We start from the raw sequence: 15,600 nt of genomic DNA on the forward strand, positions 1-15,600 counted from the left end.
TGTTTGAGCAATGTCCATCTCAATCTTTGATAAGGTCTGTTTTTCTGGTCACACTGCACCTCTGCAACCTCATCATAGGTATGTGCAAGGATTCATCTCTGAGTCTTACCTCTCTGCTCACACTCCCTAGAGGTTTTAAGTGTTTCTCATACATAGACAAATCATTTTTATTATTATTTTTTTATATCCAGCAGGATGTCACCTCTAAACTCCAGAATTATCTGCCTGCAAATAAGACTCTTACCTGAGTATCCACTTGACGCTAAAAACTTCATATGTCTAACACTGTGGACACTTGACTTTCCTTCCCAGGCCTGCTTCCACCTCTGTCCTCACTGTCTCATTTAGGGACCCTCACCTATCCAAGTCTATTTGCTGACACCTGTCTTTAATCTGTTTGCAAATCCACGGACTCATCTTCCAAATGCATTCACATTCTAACACTTCTCCTTGTCTACACTGTCCCTGCCTCTGTCCAAGCCACCGTCATCTGTTACCCTGATTACTGGAGTAGCCTTCTAGGAGGTCACCTTGCTTGCTCATTTTTTCAGCTTTCTGATCCCATCTAATCCTATCACTGAGATCTTCCCACCTGACCTTATTGATTGATTGATTGAGATTTCTCAGTTCTTTCTTCTTCTTCTTTGTTTTTAATAATTATAGCTAGATTTTATAAGGTTTATGGGGAAATGACACAAGCAATAGGATCAACACAGACTTTTCAGGGAATAAGATTATAACACCAAATGTGTGGGGGGGTAACACAGGAAGTCTGGCAAATATTAAAAGCTTCCATTTGGCTCATTTCAAAGGCACTGCCCCTCTCAGTCCTGCATTAGAGCATTTGTGTGCTTGCTCTAATATTTTTTTTTTGTACATATCCTTGTAGCTCATTTTACACATGTTAGTTTGTGTTGTATAATCCCCTTCCTCTATCTTGCCCCAGGTAACTACTGGCTTGTCCTCTATCTGTGAGCCTATTTTTTGTTATATTCATTAGTTTGTTGTATTTTTCAAATTCTGTGAGTGATATCACACAATATTTGTCTTTATCTGACTTATTTTACTTAGCAGAATACCTTCCAAGTCCATCCAGGTTGTTGCAGATGGCAAAATTGCATCCTTTTTTATGGCTGAGTAGTATTCATTTATTTTAATCTATTCCTCTTGTTGATGGGCATTTAGGTTGCTTCCAAATCTTGGAGGTTTTAAATAGTGCTTCTTTGAAGATTGCGGTTCACGTATGCTTTCCAATTAGTGCTCTTGGTTTTTCTTTTTTTGGATATATACCCAGACGTGGAATTGCTGGATTATATGATATTTCTTTTTTTAGTTTTTTTGAGAAATCTCCTTATGTCCAAACAACCCTATTTAAAGTAGCATTTCAGCATTCCCTAATCCCATTCGCCCTTCATTTTCTTCTGTTTACACCATTAGACAACTGTGATAATATACTTTTTAAATATTTCATCTCTCCCTACTTAGAATGTGAGCATCAAAAGAGCAGACATTGTTGTCTACTTTTTCACTGTTGTATCTACAAAGCTCAGATAGTGCCCAGTATAAAATAAAAGCTTACTTAAAGTATTTTTTAGTATGTATGAACAAATGGCTGTATGTCTAGAATACTTCCAGAGTCTTCTGTCTGATAAGTAATATCTACAGTTAAATCAGCGTGGTTACCGAGAAATTTGTCATGTTTTGTGTATTTAAAATATTTTAGAGCTGGAAGATTCTCAAAAACCAGGAGATCTTTGTATATGAAACATTTTCAGAGTTGAAAGATACCTCCCTCAAAGGGCTGGATTAAAGGATGCCTATTCACAGAGATCTGTGGCCTTCAGCACTATGATTATAAACCCACCTCTAATCCCCTAATGAAATATCCCTGACTTAGTATCTGTAGTTCAGGGTTGTAATTGTGTCTTTGCAACACACGGTGATGTGATAAGTGGGCAAGTTGCTTAATCCACTTTGAGCTTAAGCTGTACACTGATGATGATACTAGTGAAAAGGACCTCACAAGACTGTGGTGAGGATCAGCTGAGATCTTGGACATGGTTCACAAAATCTAAAACATGCCACAAATATAAGGAACCTGAAAACATGCTACAAATATAAGGATAAGGATAAGAGAAAACGTAAAAGTTCACAAGTTCGTCCTAGGATTCTCTTACCACCATATTTTTCTTTACTATCAGATTCATTTAAAATTTGATTAAAGAAACTGTTCACATTTGTTTGAGAGAATCCTTTAGGCACCTTGAAGATATTTCAGTAATATTCAGTTCCAAACATTATCTCCCAATCCTCTGTATTGTCTTGGCTTTTCAATTAGCTAATTCCCAAATTCTCTAAATATGTCAGATCAGGGTACTCCCTTCTTTCTCTGGCCACTTCTGTCTCTTCCACTATCTTTATCAGTCTGGCAAATGCCCAGCAGATGACTAAAGCGAAAGCATACAGGATTGAATGAAAGCATTAAGGATGTCAGTGTGGATCTAGACCTCAGACCTGCTTTGAGACTTTAGTTAACTAAAATCCACACTGATCAAGCGGCCTTTGCTTCCCCCTTTGTCATTGTTCACATCACTCACCCATCGCCTGTTATCATCCTCTGTCCGTGAGATTTCCCAGGCAAGAATGCTGGAGTGGGTTTCCGTGTCCTCCTCCAGGGGATCTTCCCAACCCAGGGATTGAACCCACATCTCCCGCATCGGCAGGCGGATTCTTTACCACTGCGCTATCTGGGGATTGCCAGATATACAATTTGAAAACAAAAAAGGTTTCTCACATCCCAAGCATTCACTGCAAAGATTTGATGGAGATACCTTTTTGCGTGTTTCTTTCAGAACCTTGGTAAAGCCCTACGGGGCGGTTTGTTCCTTTGGTACATACAGCTCAGTACTGAGTTAAAAGAATGTGAAGCCTTTATATATCATGGCCCGGCTTCTAACTAGCCTCTGTGCTTACTGGTTCTTATTAATGATTCATTTCTTTTGACAGGAGCAGCAACATTTCAGGACTTCTTGGGTGGAAGAAAGTTGGCAGAGAGAAAGTCCACAGTGAGTAGTTAAGCATTATATGAATTAATACCCCCCCATCAATAGTTTAATGGATGAAATGCATTGATTGCTTTGAGAATTATGCTGAGGTCTACAGTAATAAGCAGAAATGTCTGATTTGACATCTTTTTTTAAAAATATGTCTGCAACGTAATCTACCACCAATTACACAACAACCCCACCAAAGGGGTGCTGAGTGGTCCCACTACAGTAGTAACATGTTATAAAAGCTCAAGTTTCAGGACAATTAGCTTCTGGCTGCAGTTTATTACCCCATTTGAGATTTAAAAGATTTTTTTTTCCATTGCATTCCAACAATGCTTATGTGTCTGGGGCTAACACTTTAAAACAATAATGGAATGGCAAATATCTGTCTGGCTGGAGTTTGCCCCAAAAGAAGCATGTAGAGTTTAAAAAAAAAAAAAATCAAGCAGGGCACAGTGGAAAAAAAAAGAAGATTAAGCCCAACTTCTTCAATTTCTCAAACTGACCAAAGTTGTACTGTTTTATGAAGAAAAAAATGCTTTTCACTGCTATTTTGTAAAAATTTCAAGAAATACTTTGGAGAATATGAATATCCCTGTTTGTTTAAACCAATGTCCACATGGTGAAAAAGCAGTTCAGTTGATGGTTCATAACCGTCCATGTGTTGGGTAAACATCACAAGATGTTTGGTCTAAAATACACGACTCTCACATTGAATTGCCTAGGATGACACAAAACTGGCAATTAGGAATTGTTTTAATGGTGGCGATGACAGTGGAATTTATTGAGTTCATTCTGTAGCCAGGTACTATGCTGAGACTTTATGTGAGTGATCTGATTTAATTCTCTGAAATAACCCTGGAGTTAGGTGCTATTATTTTCGCCATTTTATAGATGAGAAAGTTGAGACTTGGAGGGTCTAATCATCAGAGGGTTTCAGGGCTAATGGTAGTAAGCACTTTGGAAAACAACGCTCGATGCTCTAACCACTATGCGTACAACCTGATGATGGCGCCGCTGATGGTGGTGGGCGGGCTGGTAGATGGAAAAGGTAGTAATACCTGGGGGACCTGTTTGTCAGTCTCCTGTATGGCTTGTCACGTGGCTGTCTCTCCTCTAGCTCTCTCAGCCATTCCTTTTGCCGTCTCAGATATCCCTTTCCTTTATCCCAAGGTCCATTTTGAAATGTTTTGTACTAATCTGTCATTTTCTCCTCCTACCCCTCACACTCCGTGATCTCACACTTTCAGTGGTTATTCACGAACTGCGTTGGGTGCAGTGACTCACTTCTGTGTCCCCGCTTCCGGGGAAGGGTGAAGGTATCTCACCGAGACAGCTTACCTGTAGTCAGCATACCGAGAGGTTCCGTGCAGTCTTTCTCAGCGCAGGACTTCTAGACTCCTCATGTTGGATGTGATCCCGTCTAGGGAGCCAGCCAACAGCAGTGCAGTGTTTTTCTATCTAAGGCAATATCAAGTGTGTACTGATATCATTAAAATCTCAGCTCCTTTTCACCCCTTGGGATGAAGAATGCTTTCCAAGAATTAAAATATTAATATCCAAAAAATTATAAAAAGAACCTATGCACAAATGAATCAGGTGAAGTGAAGAAGTGAATTGGCAAGTAATCAACAATCCAGCATTGACCTAGAGCTTACAGTGCGTTACTGGTGGTCCCCTGATCTCAGCTCAGGTCGGGGTCTTTCTAGCCAAGGTGTGTTGACGTGTAATGCCCGAGCCATAGAGCAGGGCCCTTCGCACAGATGGCTTCCCTTGTTCTTGCTCTCCCGAGGCTCTCAATAGCTCCTGGCACAGTGGTTCTGTACTCTGGAGTGGGTGAAGAAGGAATCAGCGCTTCTGTCCATTTATGCGTTAGCGGCGCCCTGGCCGAGGCCAACTGGTTCTGTTCTTGCAGCACTTGGCTACCTGGCTCCATCGTCTCAGCAGCGTCAGAGGAGCTGGCCTTTGAGTCTTCTGCCTGGAGTGCACTTCCCCATTCTGTCTCCTTGGAGACGCCTCCTCGCTCTTCAAGACGGTCTGCAGTGTCTGCCGCTCCTGTGGCTTTCCCCCACCCTTCTCGCACCCCAGGTGGACTGGCGGCCTCCTTGTGTTTTGCTAACACTCTTTGTGCCGTATTGCACTCTGCATATCTGTTTTGTGTTTCTCCTCTGTGAGGCTGTATTCAGGGGAGACTCCTGCTTGTTCATTCCTTCTTTGTATCTGCAGCATGAAGCAAAATGTCAGGTCCATATAAAGTTTATAGAAACGTCTCTTGTCCAGCACTGAGGTTCTGTGTTCCTAAGTGTGTGTGCATCCATTGAGAGTCATTATAGTATTTATATCACACAGACCACACGTAGATACTGATCCAAGAGCCATGATGCTGGCTTATTTGTCATTGCTCTGAAACTATTTGGTTATCCATTTTATCATCTGTAAACTCAGAGGAATGGTGTCAACTTGATTTTTATTCATTCATCAGCTCACTTATTAATTAATTCAAGGTACACTTATCAAATACTTGCCCCGTCCCAGCCTTTAAGCACAAAATTCCATATGTTTTAGTTAAAACACTACAAATTTTAATTAAAAAGACAATAAACTTTGTGTAGCTAGTAGAGTTAATTTCACAATTCTGCTTTTATAACCCAGTTTTATGACTCAGTTTTGAATATAATTCAAACCAAGATAACAGCGGTTAATTTCTGAATCACATTATGCCTCAAATCATACTATTTTTATCAGTTAAGTAAAAAAAAAAATCATTTCCCTCAGTGATCACAGATCAGAATTTCTGGGTTCCATCTCAGTGTTTGTTTTGCCTCTTTAAATGTCAGAATACTGATTTATGTGTTTTATATACATTTAATCAAATGGAGAAAGTCTTCGGACTGAAGGAAATCTGTGCATTTGTTCAACAGACATTTACCGAATGATTAGCACGTGCCTTAGCATATTAAAAAGCAGAGACATTACTTTGTCAACAAAGGTCAGTCTGGTCAAGGTTATGGTTTTTCCAGTGGCCATGTATGGATGTGAGAGTTGGACTGTGAAAAAAGCTGAGTGCTGAAAAATTGATGCTTTTAAAATGTGGTGTTGGAGAAGACTCTTGAGATTCCCTTGGACTGCAAGGAGATCCAACCAGCCCATCCTAAAGGAGATCAGTCCTGGGTGTTCATTGGAAGGACTGATGCTGAAGCTGAAACTCCAATACTTTGGCCACCTCATGCAAAGTGTTGACTCGTTGGAAAAGAGCCTGATGCTGGGAGTGGTTGGGGGCAGGAGGAGAAGGGGACGACAGAGGATGAGATGGCTGGATGGCAACACTGACTCGATGGGCATGAGTTTGAGTAAACTCTGGGAGTTGGTGATGGACAGGGAGGCCTGGCGTGCTGTGATTCGTGGATTCGCAAAGAGTCGGACACGACTGAGCGACTAAAGTGAATTGAACTGAACTGAATGCTGTCACATATGTCTAGCATAAGAAGGTCTACAAGATAGGTCTCTGCCTGTGAGAGGTTTATAGATTTAAGGGAGAAACATAGACGTGAACTTGCCAGTGTTGGAAGAAGGGCTCAGATGGACAATGTGCAGGGCGGTGAGAGCAGATGGGAAGGAACGTGCTTGGGCTTGGCCAAGGGTGGGAGGGAGAGAGGAGGCTTGTATAGACTTTCTTGGCTTCTGGACGTGGTTCTTTGTGTCAGCAGATGGCACTTGAGATGAATCTCAGGAAATGTGAGCGTGCCCCTAGTCAGACAAAATGGGGGAGGGGGAAGAACATTCTAAGAAAGAGAAGCATGGTGGGCTTGAGCAAATGAATGTGAAATACTCCATCATTTTTAGGCAATTAGAAACTCACCAGCGTAGCAGAAGAGAAAGAGACAAGCCGGGCTTCCTAGATCCCTGCGGCCACAGACTGAGATTGGGCAGCCCTGTGCCATCTCTTGGCTGAGACGCAAGAACAGTAACTTTATCCTGAACCTGCAGGGCAATCCAGGAGGGCCTTGTGCAGTAGGGCAAGTGGATCATTTTTCAAAAAGTACTAGAACCTTAAATGTGGTGAAAAGTATTCACTGCCTTTTAGGGCTTCTCAGCACCATTTTCCCTTGTGGCTGCACCGTTTTGCATCCTCAACGAAAGTGTGTGAGGCTCCTGTGTCTCCCTGTCCCTGCCAGCACTTGTCATCTTGTGTTTGCTTGTTTTGTTGTTGATGTTTGATCATAGCCATTCTGCAGATTTGAGATAAAATTAGAGCCTTTTTTTACACCATAACACAAAAACCAACTCAAAATGAACTAAATACTTAAAAGACCTCAAACTTTAAAACTCCTAGCAGAACACGTAGCAAAAACGGTTCAGAACACTGGTCTTGACCATGATTTCATGGATATGACCCCCAAAACAGAGAGCACAAAAGCAAAACGGTTGTGGTGCTACATCAAACAGAAAAGTTTCTACATGATAAGGAAATGAAGGCAAGCTTCAGAATCAAATAGCTGATAAGGGTTTAGTTTCCAGAATATATAAGGGGCTTCTAGAAATCTATAGCAGAAAAACACACACACCTTTTAATTTGCAAAGATTTTTCACAGGACTGTATTATTCCTTCTTTATCTCTGGTCATCTTTAAAAAAAATTTTTTTAAGTACATTTATTTATTTTTAATTTTTAAATTATCTTTAGTTTTGGCTGCACTGGGCCTTCCTTGCTGCTTGAGCTTCTCTCTACTTGCGGTGTTCAGACTTCTCTTGTTGCGGAGCAGAGGCTCTAGGGTGCAGGCTCGGGGGTGGCGGTGCCTCGGCTTCGTAGCTCCTTGGCATCTGGGATCTTCTCTGACCAGGGATCCAACCCTCGTCTCCTATATTGGCGGGTAGATCCTTTACCACTGAGCCTCCTGGGAAGCCCTCGTCATTTTATAGATGTGAATGGAGTACTAGCAGAGTTACGAGGTATTTTAGCTCTTAGCATATACCAGGAACTTGAGAATCATTGTGACAGGAATGAACAAGGTAGACTTACTCAAAAGGCAGGTTTCCTGACCTGGCTCTGTATTCCTTTGACTGCAGATTTAACTTGTAGATTTGAGTGGATGCAACGAATTGGAGGCACCTGACTGAAGTTAGGAGTGACGCTGGAACACCTAAATCTCTGATCTTCCTGCACGGTGGATCTCAGTCAGCTTGCGTGCCATTGATGGGTAGCAGTGGCCTTCGCTGGTTACATTACAGAACTCCTGAGGTGGTTTCAATTCAGTTGGCTTCAATCTGTGTAGACCGTGGTCCCTGAGACACCAGTTTCTTTCGAGGCTGACCTCCCACTCCTGTCCCTGTGGAAACACAGGCAACTCTCCTGAGAAAGGAACTCCTCACTTTAGGTGTGTCTCCTCGGAGATCAGCGGGCGGGGAGGAGACGTGGAGCAGGCCAGGGGCAGGTTCAAGTCAGACTTGTTTTAGTCGCTCAGTCGTGTCTGACTCTGCGACCCCATGGACTGTATCCCTCCAGGCTCTTCTGTCCATGGATTCTCCAGGCAAGAACATTGGGGTGGGTTGCCTTCGTCTTCTCCAGGGCGTCGTTCCGACCCAGGGATCGAGCTCAGGTCTCTTGTGTCTCCTGCATTGGCAGGCAGATTCATTACTGCTGAGTAAATACTCTAAGGATCCCAGGGGCGCCGCCCCTACTCCCAGGAGGCACTGTCCACAGGAAAGCAAAGCAATGTTCACCAACGGGTGTCTCTGCAGGGAAGCCTGAGGACTGCAAAATAAATGATCTTCCACTGCTAGTTCAGCCGAGTCAGAAAACCCAGGCTGTGGGGAGGGTGACTTAACATATATACTTGTTCTGTGAACACACAGAAACCCAAGTTTCCAAGGAGGTGCTTTTGGCACCTTACATGAAAGCCCAATTAACTCAGGGAGAAGCTGATAGTGACTAACAATTCCTACAAAAGTCTATTTTTAGAAGCAAATCTGGTGAAATCAAAATGGTAAGGCAAGAGGAGGACTGGCCCAATGACCTAATGACCACTCAGTGGGGAAGCTGAAACCAGCCCTGGAAAATTGCATCAATCTTATGGCCTTTTAAATGGGCACCATTTTTAAAAATACCCATCGCTGTCCTAAAAAGTTTCCCTTTCTTTATGAGTAAACCACATACTGAGAGCCAGTTTCATTTTGGAAAAGAAAAATGAACTTCTTGAAATTTCATGACAGCCCCACCAAAAGCTCTGGCCTTAAAATATTAATTAGGTCATTAATTGAATGAGCAATCATGCTCTTCCTTCTGATACATCACTTGGACCCGGATACCTATGAACTTCTCACTCTTTCATTTAATGCCAAGTGAGTCCCTCCATATTTTAAGGTCAGAGCTTTCTGAGAATTGCATTTTTGTATACCGCTACATCTAAATGCTCTAGGAATTGTCTCTGCTCTTGATAGATGCTGCTGAATTTCTTTTGTTAGCTGCAAAAAAAAAAAAAAAAAATTTTTTTTTGGCTTAGATAGAGCGAGAAGTTACCACTCACTCTATTGGACTTGCCTCAATTTTAGTGTGCATCTCTGGTAGTAGTTCCAGAAACTCAAGGGGAAGTTCACCTAATTAAAGGAGATGTAAATCTGGAAAACACATGGACTGGCAATGAAAACTAATTAACCCAAGTATTCATTCAATCAACGGTTCTATGCTAAGCATGTACTACATTGTCCATGCTCAGAGGGTACACCGTGAACAAAACCAGAGTTGACCTCAGCTCTTGAAGAGTTTAAGGTCTAGAGTCATTCCATAAATGCTTGCTAATTTGATTTGACTAATTCAGCATATTCCAGGTATGAATTATTTGGTTGAAAAATTAGGATAACAGGGCAAACGCTTCTGTTGTTGTTGTTCAGTTGCTAAGTTGTGTCCGACTCTTTGTGACCCCGTGGACTGCAGCAGGCCAGTCTCCTCTGTCTTCCACTCTCTCCTGGAATTTTCTTCAGATTCATGTCCATTGAGTCGGTTGTTTAAAATGCAAGAATGATGTCTAAAGTCAATCATTTAGTCAAAGCCAAAGTCATTGGATATGAAACATTGGTGGGAAGTAAATTATTCAACTGACATTTCAACTTGGATTCCTCAGACAGTTTCCTCAGCTTCTCTTCATCTTCTGCCCAAAGCCCCTCCCCGAGGCACCGTTCTCCTCAGGACCGAGCTTTTTTTCCCACTGAGAAAGCGCTGCCCCCTCTCTCTCAGGGCCGATTAGGACAATGGGCCCGCCGCAGACACCCTGCACTCCCCTCCAGCTGCCGTGTTCACGAGGCCCCCACAGATGTTCTCGGGCTTCCTCTCTCCTGTGCCGCCTTCTGATACGTGTCTTTCTCACTGACTATCTGGTCCTCCCACAAGCCCCAGGATCCCGCCTGCTGGAAGATACCTCTGTCTGGGCGTGAAGGCAATGTGCGTGATTGCAGAGCCTGTGGTCTGAAGTATAAAGATTCTTTCAGAGTCTTTATCAGAGTCTGTATTGTTGTGGTCTGTGTTCACAACCAACCTGGCCTTCTAATTCCTCAGCTATCTGCCGGCAGTTGCAACAAACTTTTGCTATTGGCTTTTCTGAATCGTGGAGGCCCAGTTACAGATTCTGCTCAGAGTCTTATCTCTTAACTAGTGGGCACTTGAGAAGAGTTAGCAGTAAAACAGATCATTTCTATGAAATTAAGAGCCTTAGATCCAGCTTGTTTACATTTAATGCCTACATTTCCAAAGTGTTTTCATTTTACCACTGCTGTTTTATGCCCTTTCATCTCAGAAACAAGTCAAACTCACCAGATTTTGCCTAGCTGTCCTTTGTGATCAAAATAGAGAAGTTACTCATTAAATCATATTTTTCAGGGACTCAGGCAGAAAGGGCCAACCTCTTGGTGAGAGTTCCCCAGAAGCTCAGAATAGTGCACCCGAGTTTACTGGAGCCTGGACCCTACTGCCCCCTTCCTTTGTATAAAATTGAAAACTGTTCCTATTGTGCATCAACGCTCTGAGTAACGTCCGTGTCGCCTCTGGGCAAGGCTCGCAGGGGACCGTCCTCAAGCGACTCTGTGTTATTCAAGCCTAGTACTGCTTGACCTGGGACATTTTCCTCTCTATGTACTATTCGTTCCATGTTACTTCAGATAGGAGTCTCATGTAACAATAAAAAGAAGAGCTCTGCACTCCTCTCTATACTGGATGTCACTAGGTTTCAGCTCTACTTTCTGAAAGATACAGCTTTTAGTTCCTTTCAAGGGTTGAGAACATGTGCACAACAGTCCTGAATGGTCAGTGATTAGGCTCCAGCAGCGGCCAGCAAGAAACGTGTAATCAAATGTATATTAAGGTAATTTCAGAATGTGATAACTTTTAGGAGAAGGAGAAAACCAGATAATGAGGCTGAGGGTGAGCCATAGAGAATATGGGTAGGGAGTGGTGGAAATTAGCCGGGAGGACAAGATGAAAAAGTTTCTCTGAGGGGGGACCTTCGAGTTAAAAGTATATCTAATGATTGGTGGGCACCAGATGTGGAAAATTTTGGTGGAGGGCATCTGAAAAGATGGCAAATAAAAAATCTTGAAGCTTGAAGAGAAGTGATCAAAAAAAAAAAAAAAAACCCACCAAGTGGCTGAATAGTATTGAATGTTTTGGGGAAAGAGGCAGGAGCCAGAAACATTTTCTAGACCCTACTAAGGTTTAGGGATACTTTGGCAGCTGCAGTGGGAAACCATTGATCCTTGAAGTAAGCGCGAAGTTCCGTGAACTTTCTCCGTATGAAATCCTTGATGTTTTGCTCATAAATGTTCTTCTCTGGTCACCTGGATATCAGCAGTAACACCAGCTTTATAATTTATCTGCTGATCAGGAGTCATGCTGTCCCTGCTTAATCCTCAGTACCTCGGTCTTTGGTAGCAGTTGGGCAAGTCACGTGATGCCAGCCTGCCACCCGCGTGCTCCATTGTTCATTTTCCGTAAACTGACATTGAATAACTGAACCTTTCAGCAAGCTTATAAACTAGCCAATAACACAACTGGCCTTAGAAACTTGCCTTTTGATTCCTGTATTCAATAGCACACACACAAGTTTAGTGATGATCTCCCATTTAAGCAATTTGAGGATGGATTCTAGTGATATCGAGTTGTGGCAAAGCCAGGTCCTCCCTGAGGAAAATTATAAGAAGGACAGTCCCAGACAGCCCCTTGTATCTTTTGATAGTAAAAGAATTACATCCAGTCTGCCGGTATCAGCGGCACATGGCTTGGGTGAAAGGCTGCTTTCTTGACAATAACAGATCTTATTCCTCCTGCCTAGGACTCTTCAAGTGGAAAAAACCATGGGGTTCCTAGGGAGGTTCTTCTGTTACCAAAATCAGCAAACGTGACTCAACACTGCGTTTGTGTGCGGCACTGCTGGGCATTGGTCAGAAAAGAGACGGCTTTCACCTGCAACAGCGCTGCGTTCCTGAAGTGTAGCTGAGATGTTCAGGGCAAGGAAAGCATGAGCTCCCTTCCCTTCCCTCTGGAAACAAACAAACAAACAAAACTATTAATTTTGTTGTGCTGGGCCTCTGTCGCTGTGCGCGGGCTTTTCTCTCGTTGCGGCGAGTGGGGACTTCTCTGCAGCTCAGGTCTCCGGCCCCTCTTTGCTGAGCACGGGCCCTAGAGTGCCCAGGCTTCAGGAGCTGTGACTCACGGGCTCAGCCGCCCCCTGGCAGGTGGAATCTTTGAGACTAGGTACCAAATCCATGTTCCCGGAATTGGCAAGTGGATTCGTAAGCACTGGACCACCAGGGAGGTCTTCACTCTTAACGAGCACCTTCTCAGCTTTCTTCTGCAATCCTCTGCTAAGCTCTATATCCCTGCAGGTCATCTAAAATCTGCGACTAACCAAGGTAGTTATTTTTGTTTGTCTGGTTGGTTCTGTTTTAATCTCTCCTGGGTTCTGCCTCTTCACTCTTAGAACTTGTCTGGATAAGAAGGCAGCCACGGATCCTTGAACACCAGGAGGTCTGCTGTCAATCACAGCACTTAGAATTTGCAGTTCATCTTTCCTGTGCAATGTGAAGAGACCTTTATTTAACTCAAGTGTTTTTAAAATGTGATGAGCCTCCTTTAAGGAGGTTGTCTAACTGTGTGCCCTCATCCGGTACTTTCTTGACTTAATCTAACATCTCATGTTGAAAAAAAAAAAATCCAATGCCATGTATGCTCACCTCTGTACTTTTGGGAAGATGGTGCCCATAAACTTTTCTTAGATGCAACTAAAAACTCCGTCTGTAAAGATTTGGAGAAAAAGCAGATAAAAACCACTTCTGTGTTGTATTTCTTTCAGCTCATGGTCTTCAGCTCTTAGTGACTTTGCTGGCCAGGGGGTATTTTGTGACTGGAGACACTTCTGTTGGCCCAGCTCGGGGTGGAGCTGGGAGAGCAGCTGACACCCAGTGGGCAGAGCCTGGTCGGCTGCCTCAGTTTCCAGGGCATGGGATGGCCTCCACGACAGATAGCGTTTCTGGTGTCCACGGTGAAAAACCTTGAACCAGGCTCATCCTTGGGAATCTCCCAACTCATGTGTCTTTTACTGGTCAGTAGTCATAAGGCTTTCGCATGGTAGTATTAATATATGTGTCATGATGCTGAAACACTAAAATATTGTTAAATAGCTTGTTAACAATCTGTTAAAGATTTTAAATATAATACTCTCTACTACTGAAATCACTCGACAGTATTGCTGGTTGCATTTCCAGTGATATAATTTTGTTACGTAATAAAAATTATGGTGTTTGCTCCAAGCCTGCTAAAAATCCTTTGCCAAGTTAATAAAGGAGGCTAGCCTGAATATGTTTGAAAGATTTAAAGGGGCCGCTGGTGTTCTAATTAGACCGAGGCTGTGTGTAAACACACGCTCATATTCAGACAAATACACACGAGTGCCATGTTTCCATTGATAATCTTGCGCTAACAGGTATTTACAACCTTTATGGTTGATGTCAGGGAAAACATATCAATTGTTGGGATCCACAGGATGAGTCACAAAACTCTCTGTTACTTACATTCAAATGTTTCCTTAGTTTTATTTGTCATTTGAAAGCAAATGAAAGGAAGAGCTAGACAAACAAAAAGTTCTTATCACTTTGGTTTATCCCAAGCTCGGATGTAACTTTCATCATCAGAGAAAGAGGGAGCGGAGGGAAGAGTCATCCGTCTGACACATATTATCCCGAGTCTTGCTCATCGGTTTCTTTTCTGTCACTCGTTTTCAGTAAATAAATCAACTTTGAACATAAAATGTCAAGGAGAGCAAAGTGTTTATTATATGAACGTGCTTGCAGGGTTGGTTTTTCAGAAGGGTGGGTTTACTCTAAGTGGGGATTACTCTTCCTAGGGTGCCTTGATGGACTGTTTGGCAGTTTGGCACCGTTGCGTTGGTGGATATTCTTAGAGTTTCAGAGCAGTGGGGCTTGGTGGAGGCCTGGCTCAGTGGGTGAGTGGGCTTCTGCCTTCAGTGGCTACAGGTGCACACCTGAACTCCCTCAAGGAGGACCAGCATCCTGATTGCCAAGTGGAAAAAAAAAATCACTTTCTAATTGGCCTACAATAACGGAAGAGACCAAAAGATTTCTGACCAGAGTGTGACTTCTTGAGAAATTCCCAGAATAGCACGAATGATATCACTGATCATTTCTACCTCTTAGCGCCGTGTTTCTTGCACGCTGTGAACGACCGCTGTGGCCAGTATCATTTCAGAACACGGCTGAGCCCCCAGCGGCAGAGTGTGCTGGTGCGGACATGGTGGCCTCCAGGACCCTGCGTTTACAGTAAGCCGTTTCCCCGGAGGCAGACGGCAGCCTCCCGAGATCCGCTGTCCCAGTGATCGTCTCTCCTTCCCTCAGTGCGCTCTCTGTGCTCACTGGACCAGCTTGAAGCGTGAAGGTTAACGCCCTGGGTGTGTACGTGGGACGTACGCACCGGTGCCTGGAGGCTGTTAATCATCCCGACTGTCATTGTAACAGGGAGGACCTACTCAGCTCAGAGACGGGGACCTGCGCACAGCAAGCAGGCCAGCACTCTCTCAGGACGGGACCACACGGCACCGTATTTCACGGGCCAGTCAGCCGTTTTCTTCTCTTATCTCATAATGAATGAGCCTACAAGATCAGCTCCGTGAACTTTACTGTGCATCAATTTCGATAATGACACAGATTTGCATAGCAAATTGGCTACCTGAATTTGTTAAATTTAAATTTATATGATGCGTATATATTCCCAGCAGAATTAGTTGTTTGGTTGTTTGGCCTCAGTAATGCTAAAGAGGATAGAAAATAGTCATGGTGTTAACGTTGTTAGGTTTTTCTCTTTTTCAATATCTTTCATCCGAAGAGGTGTGGATGAAAGGCTTCCCAGGTGGCACTAGCAGTAACGAGGCTGCCTGCCAATGCAGGAGATAAAAGAGATGCGGGTTCTATCCCTGCTTCGGGAAGATCCCCTGGAGGAGGGCTTGGCGACCCATTCTAGTACTCTTGCCTGGAAAATCCCACAGAGGAGCCTG

Source organism: Odocoileus virginianus, chromosome 17 (assembly GCF_023699985.2).
Source record: "Odocoileus virginianus isolate 20LAN1187 ecotype Illinois chromosome 17, Ovbor_1.2, whole genome shotgun sequence".
Lineage (NCBI taxonomy): Eukaryota > Metazoa > Chordata > Mammalia > Artiodactyla > Cervidae > Odocoileus > Odocoileus virginianus.